The sequence below is a fragment of the Triticum dicoccoides genome, chromosome 4A, assembly GCF_002162155.2.
Source record: "Triticum dicoccoides isolate Atlit2015 ecotype Zavitan chromosome 4A, WEW_v2.0, whole genome shotgun sequence".
In the NCBI taxonomy this organism is placed as follows: Eukaryota; Viridiplantae; Streptophyta; class Magnoliopsida; order Poales; family Poaceae; genus Triticum; species Triticum dicoccoides.
Window position 1 is genome coordinate 744,263,836 of NC_041386.1, and position 5,535 is coordinate 744,269,370.

At 45.1% G+C, this 5,535-nt stretch overlaps 2 pseudogenes; one reads left to right on the forward strand and one right to left on the reverse strand.

Annotated features, from left to right (window-relative positions):
• The window catches only part of LOC119284406, a 21,725-nt pseudogene extending 21,016 nt beyond the window's left edge, over positions 1-709 (forward strand).
• Positions 710-1,246: 537 nt separating this feature from the next.
• On the reverse strand, positions 1,247-5,535 carry LOC119284407 (annotated as a pseudogene).

Sequence of the window (5,535 nt, forward strand, 5' to 3'; positions counted from 1 at the left end):
AATTGTTGGCACAAAGCACATGCACGTTCCCCAGTGGATCAAGGATCACTTCAACGGCCTTGGCTCCTTGGATATCAGGATCGGCAAACTGGAGGAGGAGCAGGATCTCAAGATTCTGCGGGAGATGCCCAACCTGTACATACTCACGCTAAGGCTAGAAGTCGTCCCTAGAGAGCCCATAGCCGTCAGCGGTGAAGGGTTCCCAAGGCTCGGGAAACTGATTGTCAACTGCCGCATACCACGGGTTATCACCTTCCAGGAAGGAGCGATGCCGATGCTGGAAGTTCTCGAATTTGAGTTCCAGTTCTACAGTGGCCCACCTCCACCTGCAAATGAAGACTACCCTCCGGTTCTGGGTATCAAGCACCTCCGGAGCCTCTTCTGTGTCGAGTTTAGATGCAACGAGGAATGGTATGGAGGAGCAGCAGAGAGCAGAAGCCCGTGCATGAGCGCCATGATTGACGTGGTGAGGAATGAAGCCCAGGAGCATCCCAACAAGATCTACTTTCGTGTCTCTGGCCGGCGGGATGAGATTTTCCCAGCAAAGGAGAGCTTGGCACGGGAGGTTTCCAGCAGCAGCAGTCGGACTGGCGCTGAGTCTTTTCCGGAGAAGAATAGTGCACAGGAGGTTTCAAGCAGCAGTGGGACGGGCGAGATCAAGGAGGAGGAGGAGGAGGAGGAGGAGATCCTAGAAGCAGCAGCAGCGTGATTGGGTTTCTTGCTTGACAAGGCAAATGTACACACTACCGAGCGAGGTAAGCCGTCCACTCGTAATCAATCTGTTTCTTTCTTTCTTCTTTTTATTACCACTAACACACTTGCTTGTACCCACCGTCGTCTTTATTTGCAGATTAATTAATTACTGAAGGTTATTTGCTCATCGCAATCATCTTCAACTATATGCATACATATATGGCGGCTATTCTTCTTCAGGCTTGCTTCCTTCCTTCCTTCCTTGAAAATCCTATATCTCGGCAAATGCATGGTTGACACCCTGCTGTAAGGAAAATGCTGTGGCTTTCCTCCCGTTGCTCTACTTCAGATTCAGACTAGCCGCCAAGTCCTAGTTACTAGTATTACTTATGCAAGCTTCCAAGTTGATTTCTCAGCCGTGCACCTGTGTCTATGGCCGGCCGGTGTTACTAGTTCATTTCTCATTTCAGTAAGCACCGTGTTACAAATTGTACTACTTCAGAATAAATTGATCAGAGTTGTCAAAAACCATGTATTCATCAACATGTATACCTCACACTGATGAATCCGAAGCATACACACTGACCTCATTTATAACGTTACTGTCTATAATTACAAGCAGCACGTCTGCCACCAAGCTCAAGGCCTTTCTGAGGTCAAAGTTCTTCTTCTTCTCAACCAATATTTGGTCCTGTGTAAAATATATTATGAGAATGTTTTGTTTTCTAAAAATGTACAGTTTCATCCTCCCTTGCCAGTCCATAAGAGATCCTTCTCAGTCCAAATGGATCATTCGAACAACTTGGCTGACATCCAGCTCCAAACAGACCCACTAGGCTGTCCAATCTGTGAAAATAAAGAGATCATTAGCAGACTCTTAACGGTTCTCTGAATGTACGACACAAAAGGCGCAGAAGGAATATTTTAGCAGAAAATTCAGAGTCCCAGAGGATGCCCAGGCAGAAAGTATGATAAGCGAAACCGAATGTGCTTGTTTCTGAATTTATTTATGAATTCAGAATCGGAAGAATCCTCAACCGGAATGTCGACCATGAACTGTCCTTCTGGAATCCTGGCCTACTTATCTGCAGGCGATCGATCCATTGATGATGATCCTGTTAATTTTGTCTGTGTTTTGAGCCGAGGGCTTGGATTGCAAACTCTACTGAGCTCCAGCGACTTCATCTTGGTCAGGACCTCGACTCAGACTCTAGTTATGAGCGTGCTTTGTGAATTGTGGAAGGCAGTGGACAAAGATGAAGAATCAGAACTGATGCATAAATAGATACAGACTACTCCCTCCGTCCGAAAATACTTGTCATCAAAATGGATAAAAGGTGATGTATCTCGAACTAAAATACGTCTGGAACTCTGGATACATCCTCTTTTATCCATTTTGATGACAAGTATTTCCGGACGGAGGGAGTACAATTTTCCTTCCTCTGCTTTCTGATGTATATATAGATACTTTTGATCTGTTTACTCAGCTTTGAATATTTGCCTGTAGCTTGAGGTTTCAGGCGTCAGGCCTACTCTTGTTGGAGTCGGACAATCTTCCTCCTTCCGACCACAGGACAGACGGAGATGTCGCCTGCCTCCTCACGCTAATGGGGGCTGCTACCTATCCTCTTCTACATGCATACCTTAGCTAGCCACATACCCAACACTTGCAACCTTCAAGTCCAGGGCCTTTACCTGAACTTCCTCTGCTCTGCTCTATTTTCTGAACTCTGCTTTGCCCGCCTCTGCTTTTGCTCTATTTTCTGAACTCTGAATATTTGGTTGTAGCCCTTCTCACGCTAATGGAGGCTGCTATCTATGCTCTCTTTCTTTTTGTTAGCAACGAGAATACACACTAGATGCATATATCGATCGAAATGGCGGCAGCTAGATGTCTCAAACTCTTCGGTGCACTACTTGATGGTGGCAACACCACAAAATTATATTTGTGCACTAAGACAAAATATAGCATTTCTTGTTCAGATCGAGCTCATTTATATATGGTTCATCGATCAAATCACACACATAATATTTTTATTACAAACCAACACGATTAAGACAGACAGCCAGCTTGATCGATCGTGAACACCACGTACACCAAGCTGGAGCTGGACAAACCAACCAAGGAAGCAAACCAACCAAGCTCACACACCAATCCAATCCAATCCAATCCAATCCAATCATCAAGTATATGTAGCTTGGTGAAGAAAGCACACCACTGCTTTATTCCTCCATGCGCAGATGGAGCTTGTAACAGACACACGACAGGCAATGGGAAACACACTTCGGAGATTGAGTTCTCATGGCTTGACTGTAACACTAATAATGGACTAATGCATGGTCCATGTAAGCCGGTCCACCTCCCTTTGCATCATCCAGATTACCTAGGAAATGAAATATGAAATAAAAAAATAGACATTAGTCACGTTGTGCATCAATGACACTTGATCAATGTACCCATGCATAGAACAAACTTATAAAAGAAAAAATTAAAACCATTTTGAACCAATCGTACCTAAAAACGGAGACCCTCGGGAGGATCTTCTTGTAGTGAGCCGAGTGGCGTGTTTCGAAGAGTGACGACTCATGGTTGGCCTTGGAGCCGTCCCACTCGAGCCTATCCCACCGGTCCTTCTCGCAGTCCAGTACCGGCTTGAGACCTTCACGCGACACGGCTGGTAGCCGTCTCAGGCCCCAGCAGCCCCTGAGGCTGACCGTCTCCAACGCTGGCGCATACAGTCTAACCTCGCATATTTACTCTAGCTTGTGGAGATGATATAGCTTGATGTGCCTCAGCTTCTTGAATGTGACACCACATGCTATACGGCGATGGTTTTGATATAGTCGGAAAATATGTTGGATGTTACGACAATATGCAATCTGAATTGTCTCCAAGTTTGGCAAGATGGAGGAAATGGGGAGCACGAACACCAGCCTAGGACAGTTGTGCAAGTATATGTGTTGTAGCCCACAGTGATGTCCAATGTGTCTACTCCAGATGCAATGGGCCATAAGGATATCAGATGCAGAAAATATCCTTATTGAGTTAATGGTATTAAATCCAACCGAACGAGAGAAGACATTGTGCATCTTAGGGCATCTCTCAACATGACACCATTCTAGACTGTTCCAATGTAGTGATAACTCTGGAATGATAGTTGTGACTGAGACATTGTCATGCACATACAACGACTGCACTTTATCCCCTATGGCGGAACCATGCAAGAACATTACAGGGTCATTCATACTCTCTAAATGGTGGCTTCCTTCACCAATCTCAATGTGCACACCCAAAGGATAAAGTTGACAGTGATCCCACACCAAGGTCGAGCACATGCCAATATCTTTGTTAACGACAATATCATTGTAAGGCAAGAAGGGCCATGTTGGAACCGGACCTTCTTGACTACGCCCAACGTGATCAATACTTTTGGTGATGTTGACTTGGTTGTCGATTTTAGAAGCGATATGGAGATGCACCTTGGAGCCATGCATAGCACAAAGACACTTTATTATGGACCAAACAAACCTTCCATCTGTAAAAACCATAATTGCCTGAATGCCAGAGGAATTTTGTTCTCTGCAGTAGGTCGCTGACCCAGTCTTCCCCCGAGTGTCTACATGCAGAACTTCCAATGGAGGGTTTTTTCCGTCCCAGAGTAAGCTACAGAGTTGTTCACAGCCTGGCAGGAATAGCTTCTTGAGTTGCCCAACATCCATTGCATTGAGGTCAACTGTTTTAATAGATGTGCCAGAGAGGTCCAACTCCTCAAGATTGGGCAATGCACACAAGAACATGTGTTGCAATTGAGCAAAACCCTTCAGAGAGATCCTTCTCACCATTGCTTCTTGAACTAAAGCAGTGCGAGACTTGGGACATTGTTCCGCCTTTGGAAGTTGCATGGGATGCGTCCACTTCTTTGCTGGACCATAACCATCGAAGCTAAAACTCTCGAGCAGTGGAGGGGCTCCTTCGAGCTTAACATGCCCCAAGCTGGAACACCCATCAAGAACAAGCATCTTCAAGCACCATGTTGATGACATTGCCGGCATTGATTTCATATGAATGTTACCTGACAAGTCAAGGAGCTCCAGATTAATCATATCAACAGAAAGGCAGGTGTCCACCGTGATCACATCTAAGGATTCAGTTAAGAGAAGCTTCTGAAGGTTCTGTAGACTTCTCCATGCATGACTTACTATCCTCCATGAGACACCCTTGGTATTTACCTCCCTGAGATTGGTCATCAGCTCTATCATCTCTTCCAACAAGAGAAAACAAGTGAAGCGTACATCAAGCACCGATAGATTTGCGAAACATGACCCTCCAGCCTGCTTCCCTCCAGTGTTTGTGCAATGGTCAAGCCAAAGGAATCTCAGGTTGCGACAACATTGAAAAGGAGGGGATGCAAAATTGAAGCTGCACTTGCAAAGTTTTAGCACACAGAGGTTGCTAGAAAGTTGAAATAAATCATTTGGTAGTGTCAGCAGACCATCCCCCCCAAATGTTAGAAAATATGATGATGCATTGACAGGAACAACTAAGATATCGTGCGCTAATTGGTTGCATGAGATTGAAATCCAACCTTCATATCGTTCTCTGTGTCCATCCAGATAGCGTACCAATATTTCTTCTCCATAGGAACTATAGCACATCTGTATCACTCCATACAATGCACTGCCAACATCACAAGCTATGTCCCCTTGAAGGATGTCATCACATATCTAGTAGTTGCAAGCATGAATATCCCAACCATAGTCAACACTGATAGACTTTCCACGTACTTGCTCTGCCAAACAGTGAGTACAAGATGCAATCCAAAACTGTTGCTGGGTTGACAT